We start from the raw sequence: 14,016 nt of genomic DNA, 5'->3' as shown, positions 1-14,016 counted from the left end.
TAGAAGTAAGTAGACAAATTCTCGACATAATTCTAGGTGTCTGGAAGATTTTAGAATTCTCTATAAATCATGCTTCAAGACTTCTCCCTGTAACAAAGTGCACTCTACAGGACTTGATTTGTTGATATAACCCATATTTTAATCCATGTAAAAAGCAGGTTAGAGATTAATCACCCTATAATGCTTAATATAGGGTCACAAGTGCATTGGATCCCATCAAAACTTTGAATTTAAGCATGCTTAGGTCTAGAATTCTCTACATAATTATAGACCTTAGTTCTAGAATACTCTACATAATTCTAGAGGTGTTAGAAGATTCTAGAATTCTCTACATAGTTCTAGAGATATCTACATGCCGTCTAGAGTCCTCACCTGAGAAGGGATATTAATTTATAACACATGCATTGCATCTCAGAATTTAAGCATACTAAGCTGAGTAGCACCAGGACCCTACATGGGATTTTCGTCCAACACATTCCATCTAGAAGATTCAATGTATCTAGTCTTTTTTTGAAACTAGTTTTCAAAAGTGATAAAGAATTAAGTGAGGGATTGTAGGAATTTTGAAAAGCTAGAACACTACACAATATACCACATGGGATGATTTTTCTAGGACTTTAACTTGAAAATTTCTTCTCCTACCCATTGAGAAAAAATTGTCCACCACCATCTCTCTCTTTCTCTTGTGTTTTTCTATTTCTAGTTTCTAGTCCCTACAAAAATAACAAAGCACCATTAGAGTTTTCGAATTCTCCCTTTTAAGGTTTTGATATAGGTCAGTACCTATATTAGAACAAGAGTTATTTTATTTCCCTTTGAGCAATCGGAAGGAATCCATCAATTCGACTTGCAAGTTCACATCGTTTGGGGAGTATATCAAGAAGACAATTTAAATTATAGCTGTAAGTAAGGTATTGTTTTCTTTCCTATGTTATTTATATCACCATCAGATCATTTAGACCATAGGATCCTGGGTTAATGGGCAAGATTGATCAAAAAGTTTTGTTCTATACAATTTCTAGTTCTGCTGCGCATAGCAATCTTTCCCCCGGGTGAAAACCCTTTTAACAATAGATACACCAAAGATGGCTGTCCCAAGTAAAAAAAAGGGTGGATATATCACTTCCTAGAATAAAAAGATTTAAATTTTTTTCACTTGGAGTTCAAGATCAAATTTTTAAAATTTAAAAATTTCTAAAGTTGTCTCTTTAAGTGTTTTAGGAGAATTTTGTATATCCTCTCCCTTTGGATTGAACCTGATACATGTGAGCTAAAAATCAGGAAAAACTCGTTCTAAATTGATGTGGGACTAAACCCATTATTAAAAAAAATCCAAAAAATTATGTAACCTGTATAAATACTAGTAGAGTTATTCTAAACCGAAGGGCGCCCGTGTAGAAATGGTGTGAAAGCGCTCCTCCATTGGCTGCAAGGAGCAGCTGTGCATTTGTGGTGGCTGAAAGTCAAACTGCATTAAATACATAGTATTATTTTTAAGGGATAATTACATTTACATCGCCTCTAGTTTCTGACACATCCACTTCAACCCCTATAGTTTAAAAAGTGACAAAGACATCCCCTCTAGTTTTGTTTTGTATAAGGTTTGCCCCCTCAGCTGAAGGTTCGTAACTTCGGGTATGGGCCCACATTATTTGGATGATCCAAAGCGTTCATTTGATGGGAAACTAGAGGGGGTGTAAATGTAATTATCCCTATTTTAAAAAAAATTTGTGGGAACTGGGAATGTCCGGTAGGATATAAAAGTGTCCTATCGGACTTGAGGAGTTGAGGGTATCTAGACCAAATTCTTATAATAAAGGGAAAATTATTAAAAAAATGTGAACATTTGCTAAAATTTTGAATCAAGAGCAAAGTTCTCAAAACTATGAGAGAGGGGTATCAGGTACGTCAGGAGCTGTTTTAGGACAAGAATACCCATCTCTTTCTTTTCCCTCCACCTTTTTAGGCACAGATCCCAATGCACTTCACCAACGCTTTTCACATTTTTATCTTCTTCTTCCCCAAGCCATTGTCATTTCCACACTGTAAAACTCCCTGCCATTGCCATTGCCATTAGAAAAAAAACTCCATTGGTTATCTTTATTTTGCTTTGGGTAATAAACCCTTAGAAAGCACGTCTCTCTCCACTACCAACCCTTTTTACCTTTTTATCTTCTTCTTCCCTTGCACAGGAAAGTAACGTCTCGCGTCGGAAAGTAACGTCCCTCGCCGGAAAGCACGTCTCTCTTGTCGGAAAGCACGCCCCGAATGTGAAGGAGTTTGTAATAAAAATACTGGAATCCTATCGGACTTCCGAAGGGGACGTTCGGACGTCCGACTGTTTCCTTCAGACTCCTGAATGTGTAGGAGTTTTTAACAAAACTACTGGAATCCTATTAGAAGTCCGAAGAACTTCTTCGGACGTCCGAAAGTCAAAATCCACATCCCATTAAATAGTGGTTCCTAGGTTTAAATTAGTGGTTCCAATACCAAAATAGTGGATCCAAGGACAAAATAGGCACACTTTAGAATGTTAGAACCACTATTAATAAGCTATAAACCACTATTACACTCTTGGAACCACTATTTAGTGGTCCGGCGTATAAATAGTGGTTCCAAGTGTTCAAATAGTGATATGAGTATTTAAACCATTGTTGATACACTCATGATCACTTTTAGAACCAATGAAATACTATTAGAATGGATGAACCACTATTTAATCTATCGGAACCACTAAATATTTAGTGGTTCCGAGGTCTAAATAAAGGTTCCAAGTGTATACATGGATGTTCTGAGTGTTTAAATAGTGCATCTGATTTTTTGATAATGTTTAGAACCCTTGAAATACTATTATAATGTATGAACCACTATTTACACTCTTGGAACCATAATTTAGTGGTTCAGAGGTCTAAATAATGGTTTCAAGTGTATAAATAGATGTTTTGAGTGTTTAAATAGTGCCTCTTAATGATTAGATAAGGTCATGAGTGTATTTACACACTGAGAACAACTATGTATACTCTAGGAACCACTATTGATTGGTTTCGAGGAATAAATAGTGGTGCTGGGGTATAAATAGTGGTTCCGAGATTAAAAATTGGTTGTGAGCCCTTTTAAGTAGTGGTTCTGATTGTATAGATAGGAGTTCCATTCGGGTTTTCCTCTGGAGCGAGCGACATAGCGAGAGAGGTCAAAACAAACATGTAAGCAAATAAAGAGAGCACTATAAAGAGGATGAAAATAAACCATATCATTGTAAACAGAAAACATGCAAAGAACATGTAAAACCTAAGCAAATGGAGGACAATGGACCTACCAGAGCATAGGTTTATTACCCAAAGCAAAATAGAGAGAACTAATGGAGTTTTTTTTCTAATGGCAATGCCAATGGCAATGGAGTTTTACCGTTCGGAAATGACACTGGCTTGGGGAAGAAGAAGATGAAAAGGTGAAAAGGGTTGGTGAAGTGCATTGGGATCCATTCCTAAAAGGTGGAGGGAAAAGAAAGAGAAGGGTGTTCTTGTCCTAAAACACCTCTGAGAGTACTTGACACCCCTTTCTCATGATTTGAGAACTTTGCCCTTGATTCATAATTTCAGCAAATGTTCACATTTTTTCAATAATTTTCCCTATAATAAATTTTCAAATTATTATTATTTTTTTAATATTTTCTAGTGAAACTCGTAAAACGCATCAAAAATATTCTAGAGTGAAAAGATTTGGAATTTTTTTTTACAAATAGTATTTTAAGAAATCATTTTAAGTCAAATACATAGGCATTTTAGAAAATTGGTTTGATTAACGTTAGTTAGTTGATGTTAAAAAAAAATGGGATGCCCACAACTATAATTTTACATTGACAAAACTTATGCCTAATTTTTCTGTAAAAGTTAAGTGATTTTTATAATAAAAAAATCAAACTTAAAATAATTTTTTTTTACCAAAATACCTAAAATTTCATTTTAGGTTCAAAGAAACAGCAATACAATTTGTGTCAATCAGTTAGTAGGGCCCACCTATATGAATCCACCAATGAGTAGGGCTGCAAACGAGCCGTGTTCGTGCTCGGCTCGTCAAAATTCAGCAAAGCTCGAGCTCGGTTCGGCTCGGCTCGTTTAGTAAACGAATGAGCCCGAGCCAAGCTTTTAATAAGCCGAGTCGAACCAGGCTCGAGCTTGGTTGGGTTCAGGTTCAGCTCGTTTAATAAACACATCAAATAAATACCATTAAGTAATATATATATATATATATATATATATATATATATATATATATATATATATATATATATATATATATATAGAGGAAACTGTTGGTGAGCTTAAGCTCACCAAACTTATGGTGAGCTAGCTTGCCCAATCACATGGGGGCCCACTTTGTTAGGATGATCCAAAGCATTCATTTGAAAGTCCCTTACATAGATGGGGGTGTACTAAAAATCAGCTCCATAGGATCATCCTAACCCCTCCATTTGTGGAGGACAAAAATGGACAGACACAAATCTGCCCCATTTTTGTCCTCCACAAATGGAGGGGTTAGGATGATCCTATGGAGCTGATTTTTGGTACACCCCCTATCTATGATAAGGCCTTGCAAATGAATGGTTTGGATCACTCCCCAAAATGTGGGACCCATGTGATTGGGAAAGCTAGCTCACCATAAGTTTGGTGAGCTTAACAGTTTCCTCATATGTGTATATATATATATATATATATATATATATATATATATATAGATATATATATATATATATAGGAAATGGTTTGTGTGCAGCTGCACAGATAATCTTATCTGTGCACGGCTCAAAAACCATAGGGGGGGCCACATTTTTTGGGGGATCCAAAGCATTCATTTGGAAGGCCCTTCTATGGATAGGGTGTGTACCAAAAATCAGCCCTATAAGATCATCCTAATCCTGCCATTTGTGGAGGGAAAAAATGGGCAGAAACAGTGTCTGTCCATTTTCCCCTCCACCTTTGATTGGGTCAGGATGATCCTATTGGGTTGATTTTTGGTACACACCCTATCCATGGAAGGGCCTTCCAAATGAATGCTTTGGATCCCCCAAAAAATGTGCCCCCCCTATGGTTTGTGAGCCATGCACAGATAACTTATCTGTGCAGCTGCACACAAACCATTTCCTCATATATATAATGAGAAAGGTGTTTCTGTGCACGTGCACAGGGAGCACCCTTCCCTGCGCACGTGCGCAGAAACACTTTTCTCTATATATAATAAATATCTATATATAACGAACATAATCCGAGCTTTAAAGCTCGGCTCGGCTTTATGAACCGAGCCTAAAAAGTTCACGACCTTGTCCAAGCCGAACTATACAAAGCTCGAGTTCGGCTCGTTTATTTGAAGAGCCTAATTTTTGGGTTCGGATTCGGCTCGTTTAGTAAACAAATGAGCTCGAGCCGAGCTTTTAATGAGCCGAACCCAAACATGTTCGTGATCCGGCTCGGTTCATTTGCAGCCCTACCCATGAGCACATTAAACTGTATCTGAATAAATGTGCGTAAGCATTTATGTATACTCCCTACAAGTTTACAACCCTGTTTTAAAAGATAGAAAAATGAAAGGGTGATTATAAATTCGCACCCCCAGTAGGATAATTTGCACAAGCGTTAAGAGTCTGTCACATACCCTCCTTTAAAGTGGTGCAAATTATCCCACAGGGGGTGTGAATTTATCATTGTCCAAAAGAAAAGAACTAGGAAAAGGGAATGATATTCGCACTATTAGACTTTGATAATTAATGGCACTGCTCACTTTGTCTTACACTTTCTTATTGAAAGTCGATAGCATCTTGGGATGATTGTAACAGCCGTGAAAAAGTAAATTAAAAAAAGTCTAAAATCGACTGACTAGTGCCATTATCAAAATTTGGTAGCATGGACATTAGTTGCCAAAGGAAAACACAAAAAGCTTTTCTATTTTTAAATTGTTTTATAGTTTTGTCATTCACTCATTCTCCTGTATAACATCCAAGAAATGAGATACTACGGAAAAAGCTAATAAAAAAAGTGTAAAATTAAGTGAATAGTGCCATTATCACAATATGGTATTGCTGATATCAGTTACCAAGAAAAAAAAAAGCATCTCTTTTTTAAGGGGAAATGATATCAGCAAAATCATGTTTTGATATTTTCACTTAAACATCTTGTCTTTTAGTATTTAAAGAGTTGTCAAAAGGTTATCTCAGTTCCCAAAAAGCTCTCAAAAAGCATTTAAAAAAGAAAAGACAAGTGGGCCTCCGCAATTATTAAAACATGGTTGTGCTGATATCATTTCCCTTTCTAAGGCTAATGATATTTTGGAGATAGTGTTTTGATATTGCGACAAAGTCACCTTGTTTTTCTTTTTAAAATGTTGGCTAATGAAAGCTTTTTGGTGACTATAATAGCACATTTTTTTTGTAGGTAAGCTGAGATCGAACCCAAGACCTCAAGGTTGAGAAACAAAGCCTCAACAATTGAGCTACAGCCCAATCTCATTATAATAGCTTTTGACAACTCATTAGTCATTAGATAATAAAGGAGAGGGAGATTTATTCTCATTATGAAAACATGGAAGTGTAAATATCAGTAACTTTTTTAAGGATCCTGATATTGGCAAACACTGCCAAGTTTTAATAATTGCACAAACTCAGCTTGTCTTTTTTTCTTCTTTCTCTCTTTTTAATAGGCTTCTAATAAGTAGCCCTTTTTAATTGTTTTAGGATATTGATATCCGCACTACCATGTTTTTATAATTGCACTAATTCACATCGTTTTCTTTTAAAATAGCTTGTAAGAGCTTTTTCGGAACTGTGATAACCTTTACAGCTAATCAAATATTAAAAGACAAGGTGTGTTAGTGTCGTTATTAAACACAGTAATGGAAATATCAGTAGCCATGTTTTTATGGTTTTATTATTCTCGTCCTTCCTCGTTTCCTGTAAAAAAACACACAAGAAACGAGAAACTGACTATCGTTAAAATAACCTACGATATATCGCGTATCCGATAAACCGGTCAAAATCTCGCGGTCCTAATCCACCATCATCATCTTCATCATCATTAACATATAATTGCATTTTTGTGGGACCCACCTAAACCCCTCCAACCACTCCACTAACGCCACGTGTACCACTCCGTCCAGTACACCTCAATCCACGTGGGCCTGTCTCCTTCTTCCCAAAAGGGGGCCCACACGTGACCTCCTCGAAAGGGCTCCCTTCAAGAGGTCGGTTCTGACCGTACACTAAGCATTAAATTCGAGCACGTGGCTGAGCCTGAATCGTACGATGTGGGAGAATCTTGACCGTCGATCTAGTTGACACCCAGTCCAATGCTGGGTTGACTCAAGACACAGAGTCAGCTGTCATAAATTCAGTGGCAGTGACAAGTGTTCGAAGCGTCCACGTCATCGATTTAATTAGGGAAATTTTATATTCGCCCCTTTTAGTTTAAAAAAGTAGTCATAAATGCACTACAGTGGGCTGTCCCGTGGATAAAAAGGGGGGTGAATATATACGCTTTTCTTTTTTATCCCTCGTTACTCGGGCTTCCTCGTTTCCCGATCCCCCGCTTCCGCTGACACCGACATAGCCGGTCTCCGGTAATCCATCATCCGACCGTCCGTACTTTCTCATCCAACGGTCAAGATTGCTTCTTACCCCATTCATCCGGATTTTTCTGGACGTGTTTTTCGGAATACCCATCCAAATGAAAAAGAGAGGAGAGGTGGTCCGTACAAAAGGGTAGTAAAGAGGGTAGGGAAAATAATAGGGTAATGATGAAGAATGGGATTGAAATTAAAAAAGAAAGTTTGTCTTGTAGTGGGGTTGACTTGTTGACCGGATATAGCCGGTGGAAGATGACCTGGGAAATGAAAGAAAAGGACATTCAGGTGAGTGGGGGTTACGGGTGGAGATAATTAGGGTTGGCTACTGATAGTGGGCTAGTGGCAGTGCCATGTTTTTATAGTTGCACGAACTTAACTTGTCTTTTTCTTTCTTAATTGGGTTCTGTGATCTTTTTGGGAAATGTAAAACTGTTGACAGCTCTTTAAATAATAAAAGACAAGATGTGCTAGTGCAATTATAAAAACATGGTAGTGCAAATATCACCACCCTTAGGGTTTTATAGCCCTGTCTCTCTTTGTTTTACTATTTTTTTGGGTGGGGAAAAGTTGGTTTAGTTTTGGGAGTTTTGGATAGGAAAAAGGAGTGGGGAAAGTTAATAAAAGGGTAATTAGAGTGATGGGGGAGGCTTCAAAACAGGCCTAAGTCCTTCTCTTTCTTTCATTTCCTTTCTGTCTGTCTCTCTTTTGTTGACATGGGAATGGTATTTTGAGGGGAATGTTGGCTGGCTCGAGGCCTTCTTTCTATTGATAATTAGGTGAAGGCATCGGACCAGGCTTCATTCCCCTCAAATCTCTCTCTCTCTCTCTCTCTCTCTCTCTCTCTCTCTCTCTCTCTCTATGTGGTTATGTGGGTTGTTTTGTTTTGTGAAGGTTAGGTTGTGGGGAATGTTGTCTGGCTCGAGGTCATGTAGAAGATTTGTAACCTTGAGTTCTGATGAGTTTTGGAGCCATGGATTCAAACCCTAAATGACCTCGGACCAGGCTTCATTCCCCTCAACCAAAGTTCACCACTAATACTTCTTCCTCTTCTTTTATATATCTCCTTTTCTCTCTACACAGGTAATTGAAGGAAAAAATCCCCATAAATTAATGGTAAAGATAATCTTCTCTTCCTATTCCTCTTTCTTTTGGCTATATTAGTGGTCATTGACTTTTTATTGACATACATCTTTCAGAGTAGATCTTTTTTGTCTATGCTTTTCTTCTTTCCAAGAACCTACATATTTCTCTTACAATTTGAAAGGATATGTTGATTTGTTTTGCTAATGTTAGATATTTGCATTTTTGAATGTTGTTGGTTTGGTTTTTCTTGTTTACAAAGAGGACCCAGTTCATATTTGGTTAGGTCTGGGCATCTGTATCCTCAAGGAACAACCCTATCTTTCTAGGCTGTTTGGCATCAGCTTTTTCAGACCCAGGTTAGAATAAACTTTTTTCTGCCTGACTTATTTCACTCAAAAACATAAATATTAAGAAAGCTAACCTACTAATCTTTCTAGTAATGGGTGTAGGAGAGAAATGCAATTTACAGACAAACTTTTAAGGGTGTTTTCTTTCATTAGAATCACATTTATCTAAATGTAGTAAGTTACTTCGGTAATCTTTTCAGCCTTTGCAAGTTTGCTTAGTTACCATGATTTTATTTACTTCTTCATCTGTTTTTTGTGAATATGTAAATGGAAACCTTGATGTATGACTATTTCAGGAGAAACCCATTTATCTAATTATATTTAAGTAACCTCATATCCTTGTAAATTTTGCTACTTACCCATCATATATGTTTTTGATTTCTTGATCTATTTTAATGTAAATGGGGGGCTCCTTCAGCTCCAAAAAGAGAAAAGACAACTATTTCAAAAAAAAAAGAGAAAAGACAAGGGCACTCAACTTGCTCAACTTCTTGTAAGTAACCTCTTATCCTTGTAAATTTTCTTACTTAACCATCATTTCTTTGATATCTTGATCTATTTTCTGAGGTAAATGGGTGATTTCTTCAGCTCCAAAGTGAAAGAAAAGACAGGGCTACTCAACTTCCTCAGATTCTTGTCCTTGCTATAAATGGAAATGTAGAGTGAATGGAAACTGAATTAGTTTCTTTTGATGTAAATCGATACTCATTCAATACAAAAAAAAAAGAACCTCTTCATTTTATTTTGCCAAAGAAAATATCATGAGAAGCCCATATGCCATTTTTAATGTTATATGGAGCGTAATTCACTAATTTCTTGTCCATATAAATCTTCTTACTTACCCATTAATTTTTTATATTTTGAGATATTTTGATGTAAAGGCACACTCCTACTGCTCCAAAAGGAATGAAAGGAAAAGGGCAGTCAAATTCTTCAGCTTCATGTCTTACTTAGCCATGGAAAACTATAGATATTGTAAATTCAATTGTTTTTTTTTTTTTTTTATGTAAATGAGTACTTAACCACTATCCCAGAAAAGGGTATTCTAAATCACCCACAGTTGTGCACAAAAAACAGAAACTCAATCAAATTCTTTTGATGTAAATGGTTACTGATTCTGCCAAAAAAAAAGAAAAAGAAAAAGAAAATAAGAGGGGTAAAAAGTAAGGGTACTCAATGGGCTGAGCGTTTTGAACTAGCTAACCATCCAGCCATGGAAGAAATGTAACTCCCCAATCAATGTTTCTTTGTTTTGAACTACCTAGCCAAGCATCCATGGAAGAAATGTAACTCCCTTATTAAATTTTTTTTGTTTTGTTTCATGGATTTGGCATGAAGGTTCATTTAAGGCATTGAATGCCAATGACATGTGGTGCAATAATAGTGAATGGAGATGCCATATATTTTAACAAGAAAAGAAGTGAATGTCACGGTTACCGGATTTTAGGGTTTTTTTAACCGGTTGCATGGGGTGTGAATAAGAAGGTTTGAATTTATGATGCTTTTAAGATGTTAGAAGGTTAGTTTCCCTTATTAGAATGCTCCTGAGCAGCTATGGCAGGGTTCCAATGGCAGATGTCTCATCTGATAAAAGACCTTTTTGAAAAAATAAAGGTGTAAGAAACTTGAGAGAGAGAAGGGAGAAGAGAGAGAGAGCATTTAATGGAATGAGAAGGATCTGACCTTTCTTGGAAAATGAGAGGGCCATAGTCTTTATAATATGACAACTTCGTATTCGAGAAGGAGACCGTAACCTCCTTTTCTCGCCACCTTTTGCTGAATTTGTTTATTTGGTTGATTATATCCCTGCTGTTTGGACTATATGAAAACTATTTCTGACAGAAATTATTTTCTTGAATTTTTTCTTCTTTCCATTATTTAGTGGGAAATGTTATTGTTGTAGTTAATTTAGAAGGATATATTTATGTAAAGGGAATTGATATATTAGCCCTTTTTTAGTTGGGACAGCCCCCTCTAGTGTACAAGAGGAGTCATAAATATACTAGAGGGGGCTGTCCCGAGTAAACGTGGCGAAGGAGATTTATCACTACCATTTCATAAATTGAAGGTCCCTCTAATTATATATTCAAAAGGGTTGGTCCAAGTTATCATTTTTTGTGTGTGAAAAAAGTAGGAGCTTTTAGAAATATTTTTTCCTTTCCATCTCTTTGCTTCTCTTTTCCTATCAACGACAGCATTTTATGTGTCTTTTAGGCTATGTTTCTTTCAATGCAAAATGGGTGTTCAACTGGGTAAAATTTTATTTTGCATCCATTTCACATTGAAAGAAATGGAGCCTTCATGAAAATGAAGTCATTTTTCGTGAAAACTAACAAAAGGGGTAGTAATGCAGAGGAAATGGGGTGGAGGTATCATTTCTTTATTTGATCATAGGAAGTGATATCTCAGCCAATGTTTCCAGTATTTGCACCTTTGTTTGATTTTACCAAGAAATGACTGTATTTTCATCTCTATTGTTTGTCCTTTGATGAAAATGAAGTCATTTCCCTAAAAAGAGTAGCACTAGGGGTGAAAATGGTGGGCAAGGGAGAGAGATTATTATTTTCCCTATTTATTATGAGAACGACTAGATAGAGACTCACCATAACGATCAATTTTTGGATCCCACATGGGTACATGTATGTGCGTGTAATTGAAATTGTTGGTCTTGTAAATGTATGTGGCCAAAAAGAAAGATATCCCTCGTGTAAGATATAAACATAAACTAGGGACAACGGCATATGGTTTTTATGTGAGATAATAAATGATACCTCCACCCCTCATGTAAGATAGGCTATATGCCTATTTTTTTAGCATTTTTTAACAAATAGAACAAATAGGCAGGCCGTCATTGTCTTGATCAATACCAACATGCAATTTTTTGATCCAACATAAGAATACGTGTGTGTAATCAAGGCTGTTGATCTTGTACTACATCATGAGGCAACCCATAAGGAATTGGTCACTGACCAATTGAATATCCCGTGTGTAAGTTAATGAACTACACATGCGATAATGTCTCCCTTGATTGTGGGTTGGATAGTAAGTTCACTCTCTTTGAATTTCCTTAGCAGCGTGCTAAGGAGATTTCAAGTTCTTTCCAGATCAAGCTTGATAGGCTTGATTGCAACTGATTGGTAGTTTGTATTTCTTTTAGTTTGTTTTTCCAGAGAACCTTTAGATTTCTGGAGTTAATCTACATAACTTGTTGAATTTTGTGTGCTTTTGTTCAAAATGTATTGCTCAAGTTTACATACTCATCCGAGAAGCTGTATCTTTGGATTCATCATCTGGAAGTTCACTTCTAATCTAAGATTTATAGCCTTAAAGTGTGATTTATAGCCTTAAGAGTGTTTGAGGATTTGCAAGAAAAATCCAGTGATTTTTCGAGTAGTTGGATTATGCAATTGTTTCCAAAGATTGTTGGATTTATAACCGGATCCTGATGTAAAGCATTGAAATCAGACTCAAAGAACCAAATTAGAGAAACCATTTTTTAATTATCTCCGTCCATACCTTGTTTGAACATGGGAAGAGTTACAATAGCAGAAACATTAGGTTTTAGCTTATAAAATCCATATTTTAGCTCTTAAAATCCAGCTTTTGCTTGTAAATAAAAACCTGGACTATAAAATCATAGTATCCAAACAGCCCTCAGGAGATTTTTGTATTCTTATGAATAAGTCTAGCAGTAGGTTATTTTAACATTTTTCATCAACAAGTATTTTAAGTGAAGAGTGCCATTATCAAAATAAGGGAACGGATAAAAGTTCCCTATATTTAAGAGAATTATGTCTTTTTCTCTTTGTTTTTTGCTTGCATGTTTGTCGTATACTTGAGAAGTTAGGACGAGAGTGACAAAAAAAAAAGTAAAAAACTGGCAGTTGTAGTAGTTGAAATCCTCAATGGCTTATCTATTTTCTGCCTCTCTTTGGCTTCTCTTCTTTATACTTATCCGCCTCTTTTGTTTGTATAACGTTCAAATCCTCAATGCCTTATCTATTTTGTCTATTGTTTAAAGTTCAAGTAACCTTGAACCCGTCTCTTCTCCTTTTTAAAACTCAACTGAACTTTGATAATCTAATCAATCAACTTCAGTCACCTAAACTAATAGGAATAGGTTCTGTTCTTTCAAAGTGTATGGGAATTTGACTATGGTAAAAGATATTTCCACACATTTTCATCATTTCCAGCCCTTTTTGTTTTTCTTTTCCAAAAAATAGATCTATTTCCATCTCCTTTTGATTGCCTTGTACCAGAAATGACTTAATTTTTAAAATGATGAAAATACTAAGGGTTGGACATTGTTAAATGACTTAGTTCTCCTTTTTTCAAATAACTACATTGACCCCACAAGGCACTTAGGGCCTGTTTGGATACCTCAGATTTTGTATTTGGATTTGGAATTGAGTTTTTAGTACAAAATTAATAGATCTGCCAGCTCATGTTGAGAGAGAGAGAGAGAGAGAGAGAGAGAGAGAGAGAGAGAGAAGGGGGTACCTTCTAGTGGAGGGGTGAGGTTGAGGAGCAAAGAGGGTGAAGGAAACTGCTAGATATATGGATTTTTAATTTCTTATTTCAACAGCAAATTTAGAAATCTGATTTTTTTTCATTGTCAGCTGCTAAATTAGAAATCCATGAATTTGATCTGAACCAAATTACAATGCAAAAAGGGCTGCAAATGTGAGAAATTCAAATCAAAATCTTCTCGGCATCCAAACAGGCCTTTAATGGATTTCAGAATCGCCTTGGATGATAGACTAGCAGGAAGTTTAGGGAGTCTACTAACTCATCTTCTTTTAGGGTCTGTTCACTTGTTTTCCCACGAAAGAAAAGAAAAGAAAGGAAAAGAATCTGGCGTTGAAAAATGGAAAAGACAAAAAAATTGTGATGAAAAACCTGTCCAGTGGTCGTTTAGTTGCCCAGAAACCCAAAGAAATTAAGTAGGAAAAAGGAAACTAAGCTGTTTAGTTGC

The sequence above is a fragment of the Tasmannia lanceolata genome, unplaced genomic scaffold (genome assembly GCF_043159265.1).
Source record: "Tasmannia lanceolata isolate RefF3 unplaced genomic scaffold, GAP_Taslan_0.1 ptg000025l, whole genome shotgun sequence".
NCBI lineage: Eukaryota > Viridiplantae > Streptophyta > Magnoliopsida > Canellales > Winteraceae > Tasmannia > Tasmannia lanceolata.
Note: the sequence above shows the minus strand (reverse complement) of the source record.